Genomic DNA, 15,513 nt, shown 5'->3' with positions numbered 1-15,513 from the left:
AGAATGCAAGAATTGGGTCCTCCCGTTTTCAGACTAATTAGAGAATTTTTACATAGGTCTAAAAATATGTTCGATTTCCTGCAAAAATGCAAAAAAAAAAAAAAAAACGCATCTGTGCCTGTAAATCTTGCACGTTGCTTTCTCTTAACACTTCCATTATTACTTAACACTTTCATTGTTGAAGCCTTAATACTATCTCTCTCCCTCTCCCGGGGGAATTTCGAAAAATCCCTTCTTAGTGTACGTTTTCGTGACTTACCCTAACTGTGTACCAAATTTCAACTTTCAACTCCTAACCGTTTGGGCTCTGCACTGATTATTATTATCAAACGATTATATATAGGCCTATAGATTATGGATTATTACAGTTTATTATTATTATACGAGAGATTACGCGAGAAAATTTTATAAAATAGTAGTCTGGCAAGATCCACCAGAAAAATAAAAAACATATATCCAGCAAAAAGTTGCTTAACTTTCCCAGAATAAACATTTAAAATAGTGTGTGGCGCCATCTGTTGCGAGATTTTTATTTAAAAACTTTTATTATAAAATGATAAAAAGCTTAACTCTAAGGAGGGAGACGAGTTTTATAAAAATTTGTAAATGTTAATAACGAATAAAATCGTCATTAAGTTAGACCCTACTGGAGATACGACACGCGACTTCCTTTATCTCTCCACTCCCTTAACCTTTAATCACCAAAATTTAATAACATTTATTCCCCTAATACACAAATCTCCCTGCAAAATTTCGGAAATTTTCGACAAAAAGCACGAGAGTTATTAAGATTCAAAATGGGTGACAAAATCGTGTCCCCCACAAACACTAACATCTTAATTTCCCTTAGTTATAACAGATACGGGAGAGTATAAATTAAAGTTTATTGTTCACTTGGCCACTTATTTTAAATTAAAAAGTTTACGTGAAATAATAAATTTAAAATTGAAGAAATTCCACAAAAGTATGTCGACGGAGGACATAATTATTTCTGAATTTAATTCAAATAAGGAAGCTATTACACTTATAATGTTCAGTATATATTTATATAGACTAATTTCCTACTCGTTCCACTTATAAATATTCAAGGACTTTAACTACACGACTTATAATTCGTACGCTACACATTAAATACATTTAAACGTAAAATTTTAATTATTTTAATTTAATTTATTATCTATTCGTTGATTGGATGTTCCGCTGTAAGTAAACCCACCTACGTTCGTTACTCCAATCGTATTTCCGAAACGAAATATTAATAGCAAAATTTGATTGGTTTTGACGTTTAAATTACTCGCTTCTGATTGGCCGAATTCAAATTTACAGAAACCGCGCGTTCTGTTATTCTCATTTGTATACCACAGCCGGGAATTAACCCCGAAGCTTCCGAAAATATTACTTTTTCTAAAAGAACCCTATAAATTATTACCAGAGTAAAGTTATGGGTTTCATTAGACGAGCGTTAGCGGGCTACCGAAACACGTGATTTCGGGACACATTGAACACATCGCAACTCTCTTCATTAATATTTAAAATTAAAAAGCGGGATGGCCCAAAAGTAAGCTAACCACATCTTTGGCCAGCAACCCGGTAATTTGGTAATCGGCCAAAGCGTTAAAGCGTTGTAATTTTTTTTTGTATGGAGCCAGAAACTCGAATGGTTAATCGACTTTTAGGCCACTCGAGACGTTACAGTTCTATTATCGATTAGGAAACGAGAAACTTCACAAGTTACCAGAAAAATAAGGAAAGTTTTAAATGGCCATTTACGAGGATGGAGATTTGTGTTAAAGAAAATAGGACAAGGGGGTGTTTCGAGGAATAAGTCAAAGGTGGTGGCAGTTCACAGACTGACTCTTCGTTATTTAAAATTCAGTTTTCTTAATTAAATAATCGCCCTACGTTAACCACGAATATAAACAAAGTATTATGAACGAAACCTGATAAAAATATCACTCGAGACATATTCCCCCCCAAACAAAACTGAAATCATTAGTAAAGAATAGAATCATTTCAAAAACCATCAGACCTACTTTCTAGCTACACTCTTGCTAGCATCATCATCGTCGTCTTCGTCGTTATACACATGTATGGATCTTTATGAGGGATCCTCGGGCTATTATTTTCGTCTTATCCATAAATACTTCCTTTTGTAATATCATTTTGCATTTAGAACGATATGTTACTGAGAAAACACGACAACCGTTTCGTTCCTTTAACCTTATAATACTATAAAATATAGGATATAAAATCGTCAGATAAATAGTACCTTCCTCGTTTTGTATTGAATAAATTCAGGTGTGTGAAGTGTATTTATATTTTACTTGCGGTTGCAATCGAAGAATTATTAGTATAAAATTAATTATTTGTGGAAATTAAATGATATATATTACATTTTATTTATTTCTAACCATAGTTTCGGGTAAATTATCTCTTTCGGTAGTCGTTTCGTCTATTGTTTAACACGCGAAGAGAGGAGTGCATCATTCTATAAATAACGAGATCGAGGATAAGAATAAGCAATTTGCATTTCGTTTCTTTATAATTTCTGTAATTCATTTCTTTAGCACGCACTTATGCACTTTCAGTAACATTAAATGGTTAATCATCCCTCATCATCCTAATACGACAATTTGGGGTGAGAAGGAAGATTAGATATAGGAAAAAATCTTCGAGTTCCTCCCCCTCGACACCTATTACGAAGACTTAATTATTATGTTTCGCAGAGTGAAAAACGAGCCGAAAAGTGTAAAAAAAAAACACCAGAAATTTTCTAGAGCGTTCGGGAGTGTCGAAGGTAACTTCAAAAAAAGAGGGAGTGACCCTAAAAAAGAAATATAAATACTTTCCTGCAAGTCCCCCGTTCTCACGTATGTCCGGAGGGAAGACGATCCTAATCCCAATAACCATTATCTCGTTAAATTTTCAGGGTCGGTGTCCGTTTTTGACTCTTTTTTTTTGGCGTCTTCGATTTATAGACGTTCCATAAATGTCCCTCTCCCAATGAAAATGTAGGTCTCGTTAACTAACCCACACCATTTTTAATTTCGCATTTTCTTTGCTTAGAAAAATTTATAACTCCCTCCACCCTGTTAAAAAGTTTCATTTTTTAAAATTATCCTGGATAATTTATATGGAATTTTTCTTTAGTTTTGTAAATGGAACTGTAAATTTGACGTTTTGTCGAAGGATGTGTCGAACAAATGTTTTTTTTTTTCCTCTGTTAAATTGCGGTCAAAAGTTACTGTCACGTTTAACACGAATATCGCCAGCTCGTTCTTTGCCCCCCAAAGCATTAAAAATAAATTCAATTTTCCAGTTTAAAACTTAAATTTCTATCAATTGCTACTTATTAAAGGTGTTTAAATACTTTCCACCGTTAAACTAGTGTTGTTTATTTATTTAATTAAATACATTAAAGTCGATACGTTGCCGAGAAGCGAGGAAAGAGCGAAGGTCGGGAGAAAGAAAAGGAATTTTTCCTTCTTTGTGGCCCATATCCCGAAGAGACGAAAGTCGGGGGTTCCTAAAAGGAACGTTCACCCTAATTCACACTACTTTTTTTTTGGATGTTGGGAACTATCGGTAACGTCACCTTTGATCTGGGGAAAATGCCATCCGATGGATGCTACTAATCTCTTTATTGCGAAGTTTTCACGAAAAATGGTCAAATATTTCTTTGCGTTTACGTGAAGATCCGTGGATCTTTTATCTTCGGATCATTATAAATNCACAGCCCGACACGTGTGAAGTTTACGGACTACGGCTGTTTGAAAAGTTTTCTTCCATAAAATTAATCGATTCTAGACTAATCCAACTCAACATTTCCAAAATACGTATATATTTTTTGGAAATAATCCGTATAAACTACGCTATAAACAAAAAATTGTAGGATTACTTATCGAGTGTGCACCATTCGACATCGCCATTGCTCAAGCTTGTTTTCGTCGCGGAGCAGCGCACCAAACCGCGGCCGATTTCTGATAACTTATTTTTCTGCGAAAACTTCGTTGAACTTTGAAGACATCATTAATATAAATAATTTTTATGGCCGTTGAATAAGAAATGTTTCTTTCACAAGAAATGTATAAAATTACAATACTGTATTAGACTTACGGTATTTAATTTACATACTGTACAGACGATAGTAAACAACTTATTCGCCTAAACTCTCTGTAGCGTGGCGCTGGACGGCGGAAAGTAGTTCGGTTGCTCGTCCGCGATGACGTTTTACCGCGTTTTACGCGTCTCTTTTAGCGTCTTTATACGAATACTGTCACAATTTTTTCTCCGCGTTATAGGAATCTACGTTATAGGAACCCGCGTTATAGGGGTCTACTGTACTGTACAAAGTATCTAAAAGTAAATTTTACTCAAAAGAGCTACGCATTAATACGGGAAAAGAATATTGTTATTAATAATACGTTATGTTGTAAAGGAAATATTTACAGTTATCATAGTTATAACGTTGATTGCTTGTGTTACGTGCAGTATTTATAATAACAATATTTATGTTATATAAGCTAAAGTAAGCTACGCAGTTTAAAAATTTCATTCGTCTAAAATTCCGAATTTGCTTTTTAATTCTGTAATAAAAATTACTTTATTAAAAGCATTTGAAAAATTGTTTAAAAGTTCCAGCAACAAGTTGGCCAACATTTCCGCAAAAAACATTAACAGAAATTAAAATTGTCTGTGGTGTTACAAGATTTTATTAAAAATAACTTTTATATTATTAATTATTATAAAATGGCAAAAAGCTTAATTTTCAAGATAGAGGCGAGTTTTTAAAAAATTGTAAATGCCAATAACTAGTAAAATCTTCATAAGTTCGACCCCACTAGTGCCACGTTATATCTTTACGGGGCACCATGTACTGTACAGTGTTGACTTCAGACATTTTTGTTCGAAAAATTTTTAAGGAGAAAACATTTTTTTATGAAGGATTAATTAAGAGCCCTTTATTGATGGGGCTGCAAACAATTACCCTTTTTACCCATAGGATAACGTGCTACTGGTCCCCACTCGAGATATGGCACGTGACTATCTCTTTCCCGCCCCCTCGACGTTTAAAACACCAAAAGTTAATAGCATCAATTCCCCTTACACACAAGTTATCGTGCCAAATTACGTTTCTTACTCTTTACCCCATCCGGAGATATTAAACGAAATAGATGACAAAACATACACATGCATGCATGCATGTGTATGTTTTGTCATCTATTTCGTTCATGCATACATATCCACAAAATTTTTCCTGTCTTTTTGACTTCTTTGGATTCAGGAGGTCTCAAAACTGTTCGTAATAGAACAAGTGGTAATGTTAGCAATATTTTTCTCTAACAATGTGATAAGTGAGAGAAAAATGTTTATAACAATAATAACTTACTCGAAAAAAATATTCTTAATGTCAATTGTTTTAAAGAAAATTCGGCAGTTTTTCGGCAAGAAGTATATTCAAATTACACGAAATGTACCTGAAATTTGATGCCTCCCAGAAATTATCTTCAATTTATTGGTGGCAGTAAATATGAATGCTGTATCCTTCTATGATGTATTATCGATTCCGAATTATTTACATACCAAATTTTTATTATTTAGGTATTCAGGCGGTAACATAACATCACTTTACACGATTACGTCCAATGTTTATTTCTTATTCGCATTATCTCGGGCATTTTACTATTAAAAGTTGCATAACGTGTCACCTACCTAACGGCGTCTGGTGGGCTTGAGATTCTTATTCGTAATTACATTTTTAAAAATATTTTATATCGTGTATAATGAAAGAAAAAGCGTGTTTGGTTTATTAATAAAATTAATAACATGATTTTAAATTACAGATGAGGATGCGTATAAATAGAAAGTACAGTAGAGCGTCGATTTTCCGAAAGTCAATCATCCGAAACGTCAATCATCCAAAAGATTTCCAGTCAGCGTTGCCAGAAGTTTTTTGTCCTTGTAGCCAAATAATTTTTAAAAAGTAGCCCAAAAGTAGCCAACTGCAGGAACAGTTGGCTACTTTTGGGCTACTTTTGTACTAGGTGTTGTTTTACCTAGTACTTTTGTACTAATCTGCTTGTCATAGCACCAAGATACCCAACACCATATTTCTAGTACCATTCATAAAATCCTAATACCTTTCCTTTCAAAACATTCATTTTTATTCTATATTTCTGTATTATTTTACTTTACTTTGGCAGTAAATAGATTTTTTTTTATTGCTTCCTCATTCAAGTGCAGCAGTTGAACGTATTTTTTACAATTACATTTAATAAAAACTATACAAAATCGAGTTTTTACCTATGCCTTGAAGCACTGTTATTAGCAAAGAAGCTACTTAAAAGCAACAAAGATAAATGTTACACAGGAAATCACTATCTGCTTCAACCATACAAAAACATTCCAGTGAGGAAGATTCTGATGATGATGATCTTACCAGTGATTTTTCAAGGTGATAATTTTAAAGTTTAGTACTTTGTGTTCATTACTTTTTTCAACATTTTGTTTATTTGATTGTTGTTGAAGAATAATAGCATTCTTGCAATATATGAATTTAGCCTGTGTGAATTTTGTATGTAACATGTAACACTATATATATTTTAATAAATAGAAATTTGAAAAATTATAAATTTATATATTATTTATAAGTATATATTTAAATAATATATAATATATACATACATTCAGCAGTTTACGGTCAAAGTAATGCCTGCATTAGTGAATAGATCATTTTGACATAATGTATTGATTCTGAAAGTACTGTACGTATGTCGTATTATCGATATTAATATCGATTTAAAAAAATACTATCTCACGTCACTAGTCGATTTTTTAAAGAAAACTTAATACCATTTTTTGTTATCTAATACTCTTTTTAGTACCCTTTTAGAAAGGCTTGGAACAACCCTGCTCTCGAGCTAAATGCCACAGTCAACATGTATAAAGCATTAGATTCAATAGGTGCAGTATTTAAAATTTAAAACATTAACATCGGTTTGTAAGTATTCTATTTATTCAGGCTTAAAAACTAATGGAATAAATGCAACACAATAAATATACAGATTATATTTTTATAACCTACATAATTGTTGTTATAATTTATAATATGCCTTAATCATANCCACCCGGGTGAATTTCGAAAAATCCCTTCTTAGTGTACGTTTTCGTGACGTACCCTAACTGTGTACCAAATTTCAACTTTCAACTCCTAACCGTTTGGGCTCTGCGCTGATTATTATTATCAAACGATTATATATAGGCCTATAGATTATGGATTATTACAGTTTATTATTATTATACGAGAGATTACGCGAGAAAATTTTATAAAATAGTAGTCTGGCAAGATCCACCAGAAAAATAAAAAACATATATCCAGCAAAAAGTTGCTTAACTTTCCCAGAATAAACATTTAAAATAGTGTGTGGCGCCATCTGTTGCGAGATTTTTATTTAAAAACTTTTATTATAAAATGATAAAAAGCTTAACTCTAAGGAGGGAGACGAGTTTTATAAAAATTTGTAAATGTTAATAACGAATAAAATCGTCATTAAGTTAGACCCTACTGGAGATACGACACGCGACTTCCTTTATCTCTCCACTCCCTTAACCTTTAATCACCAAAATTTAATAACATTTATTCCCCTAATACACAAATCTCCCTGCAAAATTTCGGAAATTTTCGACAAAAAGCACGAGAGTTATTAAGATTCAAAATGGGTGACAAAATCGTGTCCCCCACAAACACTAACATCTTAATTTCCCTTAGTTATAACAGATACGGGAGAGTATAAATTAAAGTTTATTGTTCACTTGGCCACTTATTTTAAATTAAAAAGTTTACGTGAAATAATAAATTTAAAATTGAAGAAATTCCACAAAAGTATGTCGACGGAGGACATAATTATTTCTGAATTTAATTCAAATAAGGAAGCTATTACACTTATAATGTTCAGTATATATTTATATAGACTAATTTCCTACTCGTTCCACTTATAAATATTCAAGGACTTTAACTACACGACTTATAATTCGTACGCTACACATTAAATACATTTAAACGTAAAATTTTAATTATTTTAATTTAATTTATTATCTATTCGTTGATTGGATGTTCCGCTGTAAGTAAACCCACCTACGTTCGTTACTCCAATCGTATTTCCGAAACGAAATATTAATAGCAAAATTTGATTGGTTTTGACGTTTAAATTACTCGCTTCTGATTGGCCGAATTCAAATTTACAGAAACCGCGCGTTCTGTTATTCTCATTTGTATACCACAGCCGGGAATTAACCCCGAAGCTTCCGAAAATATTACTTTTTCTAAAAGAACCCTATAAATTATTACCAGAGTAAAGTTATGGGTTTCATTAGACGAGCGTTAGCGGGCTACCGAAACACGTGATTTCGGGACACATTGAACACATCGCAACTCTCTTCATTAATATTTAAAATTAAAAAGCGGGATGGCCCAAAAGTAAGCTAACCACATCTTTGGCCAGCAACCCGGTAATTTGGTAATCGGCCAAAGCGTTAAAGCGTTGTAATTTTTTTTTGTATGGAGCCAGAAACTCGAATGGTTAATCGACTTTTAGGCCACTCGAGACGTTACAGTTCTATTATCGATTAGGAAACGAGAAACTTCACAAGTTACCAGAAAAATAAGGAAAGTTTTAAATGGCCATTTACGAGGATGGAGATTTGTGTTAAAGAAAATAGGACAAGGGGGTGTTTCGAGGAATAAGTCAAAGGTGGTGGCAGTTCACAGACTGACTCTTCGTTATTTAAAATTCAGTTTTCTTAATTAAATAATCGCCCTACGTTAACCACGAATATAAACAAAGTATTATGAACGAAACCTGATAAAAATATCACTCGAGACATATTCCCCCCCAAACAAAACTGAAATCATTAGTAAAGAATAGAATCATTTCAAAAACCATCAGACCTACTTTCTAGCTACACTCTTGCTAGCATCATCATCGTCGTCTTCGTCGTTATACACATGTATGGATCTTTATGCGGGATCCTCGGGCTATTATTTTCGTCTTATCCATAAATACTTCCTTTTGTAATATCATTTTGCATTTAGAACGATATGTTACTGAGAAAACACGACAACCGTTTCGTTCCTTTAACCTTATAATACTATAAAATATAGGATATAAAATCGTCAGATAAATAGTACCTTCCTCGTTTTGTATTGAATAAATTCAGGTGTGTGAAGTGTATTTATATTTTACTTGCGGTTGCAATCGAAGAATTATTAGTATAAAATTAATTATTCGTGGAAATTAAATGATATATATTACATTTTATTTATTTCTAACCATAGTTTCGGGTAAATTATCTCTTTCGGTAGTCGTTTCGTCTATTGTTTAACACGCGAAGAGAGGAGTGCATCATTCTATAAATAACGAGATCGAGGATAAGAATAAGCAATTTGCATTTCGTTTCTTTATAATTTCTGTAATTCATTTCTTTAGCACGCACTTATGCACTTTCAGTAACATTAAATGGTTAATCATCCCTCATCATCCTAATACGACAATTTGGGGTGAGAAGGAAGATTAGATATAGGAAAAAATCTTCGAGTTCCTCCCCCTCGACACCTATTACGAAGACTTAATTATTATGTTTCGCAGAGTGAAAAACGAGCCGAAAAGTGTAAAAAAAAAACACCAGAAATTTTCTAGAGCGTTCGGGAGTGTCGAAGGTAACTTCAAAAAAAGAGGGAGTGACCCTAAAAAAGAAATATAAATACTTTCCTGCAAGTCCCCCGTTCTCACGTATGTCCGGAGGGAAGACGATCCTAATCCCAATAACCATTATCTCGTTAAATTTTCAGGGTCGGTGTCCGTTTTTGACTCTTTTTTTTTTTGGCGTCTTCGATTTATAGACGTTCCATAAATGTCCCTCTCCCAATGAAAATGTAGGTCTCGTTAACTAACCCACACCATTTTTAATTTCGCATTTTCTTTGCTTAGAAAAATTTATAACTCCCTCCACCCTGTTAAAAAGTTTCATTTTTTAAAATTATCCTGGATAATTTATATGGAATTTTTCTTTAGTTTTGTAAATGGAACTGTAAATTTGACGTTTTGTCGAAGGATGTGTCGAACAAATGTTTTTTTTTTTCCTCTGTTAAATTGCGGTCAAAAGTTACTGTCACGTTTAACACGAATATCGCCAGCTCGTTCTTTGCCCCCCAAAGCATTAAAAATAAATTCAATTTTCCAGTTTAAAACTTAAATTTCTATCAATTGCTACTTATTAAAGGTGTTTAAATACTTTCCACCGTTAAACTAGTGTTGTTTATTTATTTAATTAAATACATTAAAGTCGATACGTTGCCGAGAAGCGAGGAAAGAGCGAAGGTCGGGAGAAAGAAAAGGAATTTTTCCTTCTTTGTGGCCCATATCCCGAAGAGACGAAAGTCGGGGGTTCCTAAAAGGAACGTTCACCCTAATTCACACTACTTTTTTTTTGGATGTTGGGAACTATCGGTAACGTCACCTTTGATCTGGGGAAAATGCCATCCGATGGATGCTACTAATCTCTTTATTGCGAAGTTTTCACGAAAAATGGTCAAATATTTCTTTGCGTTTACGTGAAGATCCGTGGATCTTTTATCTTCGGATCATTATAAATGGATTCTCCTCGGAGCAGTTGGCTAATAAATGTAAAATAGACCGATCTAAATGATGATTAATGTCCGTATTAATAATCATCCGTAGTAGAAAATTAATGGATGGGTTTGTAGTCGAAATTGTTGATATCATTAATTTCCAACTAATAAGAGATTCTAAAAATATAGGGAACTATCGTTTAAATAGGTTGCAAATAAACGATCCGATGTATGATATATCGAATCTTCTATTCCTAACCTGTATTTATGATAAAAGATTAATAATTTTTCTATAAATTAATTCAATTGTTACTTCAAAAATATCATTGTCGACGTAATTATGGTCCCCCTTCTTAAGACTAGTTTGCGTGCAAAATAAACGAATCGGTGTCCTGTAAAAAAACAGTGCCCTGTAAGCAAGTGTCTACAAATAAACTATGTGTTATAATAAACGACAAATGACGTTGATTTGCTTACTCATACGCTTGTGACTTAAGTACCCTTCGTGTGATTGGTAAGACAATTATATCCTTTCGTCGAAAGGTTATCAATGATGTATTTGTCCTTCGTCCGACTTCTTTACAATTCAATTTTTGTACAGAATTAGTTACGAGGGGAATATATAACAACAGTGTTGAAATTTATCGATATTACGAAGACAGAATGTTAAACATTCAGGAAAAACTAGTGAAGTAACAGAGAGATATCGACGTTATAAATCAAGCGGGACGAGTGAGAGAGTTGTAAATTGTGAAGTGTCACGATAGAAAAAAGCACGTAACGTCGCCACTTACGAAGACAAATATAATAATTACAATTGCAATTGAGCTTTCGTCTTGTGTAAGAGACTAACCACGTGACTACTAATCAAGTCTCCTACACAAGACGTGTCTATTAACTCTTGTACGCAAGTGTCGTGTAAGTAAGTGTTTACAAATCTGTAGTAATAATTTCATTTGATGAGGGAGAAATTACTTATATTTCTACATATTACGAGATAAACTCGAATACAATGAGATCGTCGTCGTCACAGAAATAAAATAAATAAGTGTTCTAATAGGTTTTCTGTTGGGAGATTTAATCTTAAGCTATTATTATCAAACCCATGATTTATAAGACGACAAATTAAATAAAAAACAAGATATAAAATTGTACTAAACAGCTAATAATATTGTTTGTTTGAGTTAAATTATAATCTTAAACACAAGTAAAAAAAAAGAAAAATATGATTTATTATCAAATTTACGATCTGTTTGGGAAAATGGGGTCAGGTATTGTTGCAGGAAATTATTCGCGACGACAGTCGACCAGAAGCTTCTATTCATTTATATATTTTTTTTTCCTTCCTTTTTTTTAACACTTTCATTTCGACTAAGGTTCACTTTCGCGTCACACCAGGATAACGAAATTTGAATAATAATGCTCTATTGATTTCTTTCACTTTCGAGCTCGACGTACGGAGGAAAATAATCACTCGCTTCTCTTTCATTGTTTCCAGAACAGTCCGAAACAATAGAAAAAGAGTTGGCAACGGTGTTGCTGCACTTTCTCGGCATTCTTTATTTGTTCTCATCCTTAATAATTGCTACCGTTACCTATAAGTCTTCGGATTAGTTTGGGAGATATTAAGAGGGTGGAGCCATATCTGCCGAACCAAAGGTCCTATTTTTTTGAAAATTTCTACAAATATTTCCCTCTAATACATAAATTTTTCTGCAAAATTTCAGAAATTTTTGACTAAAGACGCGGGAGTTATTGAGGTTCAAAATGGGTGAAAAAATCGTGCCCCTCACACATACATACTTTTTTCTTTACATTTCAAGATTCCCCGAGTCAAAAAGTTTAATAATTTTGGGGACCATTTTTTGATTTGTTACCATAATTTCCCTTTATTATATAACAGCCACATAATTACATATATTTGTTGGATCTAAAATACAGTAAAACCTGTCCAAAACGGAAACCTGTCTAAACAGGAAAAATCTTCGGAACGGAGAAATTCAAGCTTTACTCGGGTTTTACTGTTTACATAAACTAAAATCTTAACGTTGTAAAAAAATAATAATAATAATTTACGTCACACTTACGAGGTAAATTTTCGAACGTCATCGGACACTAACGAGGTGTGACGCATCGGTTACGCTTCTATTGTTAATATACATCACGAATATGTTTTTCTATTGTCATCTAACTCGTGAAATTTATTAAATCGTGTCCAGTTCGTGCCGTTTTTTTTTATTTTTCACAATAATTTCCTGGTCTTTAACATTATCTTTTGCCTGTTTAAAAATTAAAATAACGTCACACCTTCAAAGAAGGGTGGTTAAAACCAAATTTAATACGGAGAGTTTATTTAAATCGCGAAATTCAAAGGATCTACAGCATAAAACTGAACTTACAGTTGGTGACGCCAAAAGACCGTAATGGTTCTTTGTATTTTATACTATAGAAAAATAACACTTTTCTATAGTATAAAATACAAAGAACCATTACGCTTTATATTCTATTCTATAAGAATTCTATATACAAAATTCTATAAAGAATTCTATTGTGGCAAATATATATTTATTCGTAATTACAACGGCTCAAAGATTTTTTTTTTGTATGTCAAGTATTTCATAACTCATCAGAATAACCTATTTTTCGATCATTTCCAGAGAGAAAATGGTCGCCTAATCAATGTAATAAATATAATTGTGTCTATAATTAAGCCCCGAGGTACACATACGAGGCAATTATTGGATCGGAGAGTTAATACCAATATTAACTTCCATTTCGTAGTTGGCCTCAGGGAAGAACGAGAGAAAACACGACAACAGGAGTAAGTAATTATTTCAAAAATAGATTTTGAGACATTCTTTTAAATTTAGATACTTTAATACAGTAGCATTCCTCCCTTAAGAGCGTGTAAAAATTTCTAAATTGTTTCCTTTTGGGCCACCCTTTAAAAAGGGTGGCCCAAAAGTCGGTTAAAGGCGTTCGTACTCCTGCTCTTTCGTAAGTAGTTAAGTATTCGAACACCTTAAATTTAGTCCTTACAACGGTTAACTAATATTTGGGCCAAATTATAGTTTAAGTAATAATTAACGACACAATATAACGCTTAAATTTTCTTTTGTTTAACGTCGACATCTATTAGGATCGTAAAATACATCAGAAAAATAATATATAATTCAAGTATTATAATAACAAAATAGATATAAAGTAAACAATATGAAAAAATATATCAAAATATCTTAATTATTCACTTTGTTTCATATTGTACGTAATTAAAACACGAGTTTTTTGTGTGCTTTTGATATCCCGAAATAACACCTAAATTACGTGTGTTAACTAAAGTTAATTATAATTATTGAAATATTTTTAGTTTTTGAGTTAGGTCTCCCCCATTGGGTACAGTCGACCCCTCTATAACACTGCTGATAATTCCGTTTTATATGAATTCCACGTTGTACGAGTCACTTAGATTTTACAAATACGTGTGCCGGGCTGTGAACGGCTCACGTATTTGTAAAATCTAAGTGACTCTTACAACATGGAATTCATATAAAACGGAATTATCAATAGTGTTATAGGGGTGGTCGACTGTATTTAATATTGTAATTTATTCATCAGAAACGTTTTTATTAAATAAATACACAAATAAGAACTTCTCTACGACGGAAATTACGAATTTTACGAGCATTTCTAAACACGCAACCCGACTGAAAAACTTGTAATATGAGGAATTACGAGTGTAACTTTATTTCCCTGTTTTAATGACAAATTACAATTTACCTGCACAGAGAGCGGTTACTTACCCGACTTTAGTTTCAACTTTTGTCAAACAAGAAAAAAATCTTCAAATTATTACGTCTTAAAATTATATAAATGATCATTTAGGATGTGGGTCACCACGTATAAATTAATACGTTCATTTCGATTGCCATATTATTAATTATTTATAATGATATTACACAAAATGTAGCTTGAGTAGTTTGCGTGAAGCACGTGTTAATTAATAGTTTAATCATAATTACGTTTTAAAATAGAAGGCCCTACACGCGTCGAAAAGTCACTCTTATAGCTACAATACTAATTAAATTTATAAATTATGTATAAAAATTAAGGTATATTATTTTATATAGAACTGCTCCATATCTTTAGAGGAAATTTATAAAGTTTTTTAACCCAGTATATAATGTCAAGGTCATACAAACTGGGTAGGGTGACGATGATAACGATACTGACCAAACTACATTTCGTTGACCCTGACATTCACTGAATCGTGATGAATTCTTAATGACTGACCATTTTCATATAAATTGTAAAATTATATAAAAAGTGAGAAGCAAATTGCTCAATTATATCATCGACTTAAATATGAAAATACAGTTCAGTAGGTTACTTCCATCTTTTGTTCGTGACAATCTCTTTGTTCTGGTATTGATAATTGGTAAAACATTCCTTTTCTTCTTTATTAAACCAAATATAATTCGTTGGACTAAATTATTACACGAAAACTACAGTAAAAACTTGTGTAAACCGGATTTGCCAGGTTCCGTTTTAGACGGGTGATTTAATTCTTTTGCAAAAAAAACAAGGTGGAAATGTAAGAAAATTTTAATGAACATTTAATATATTGGTATAAGGAAGGAAAAATTAAATACCTTTTATTATTTTAGTCATAAAGATCCTTTAGAAAATGATCTAATCGACGACTGGATTTAAACTTGTTATGCCCTAAGTCATAACACGTAGAAGGCCTTTCCTCTTCCACCAAATAATAATAAATTTAAAAGTGCGAGGCCCTAAATGTAGCCTCTTTATCTCTCCAGCCTTAAGCTGTAGCTTATTTATGTGTAAAGCAAGTTTATCCTTCGAAATTTTTACTGTAGAAACTATAT

Source organism: Centruroides sculpturatus, unplaced genomic scaffold (assembly GCF_000671375.1).
Source record: "Centruroides sculpturatus isolate CEXI.00-Female unplaced genomic scaffold, Cexi_2.0 scaffold63, whole genome shotgun sequence".
NCBI classification, from domain to species: domain Eukaryota; kingdom Metazoa; phylum Arthropoda; class Arachnida; order Scorpiones; family Buthidae; genus Centruroides; species Centruroides sculpturatus.
This window is presented reverse-complemented; position numbering follows the sequence as displayed.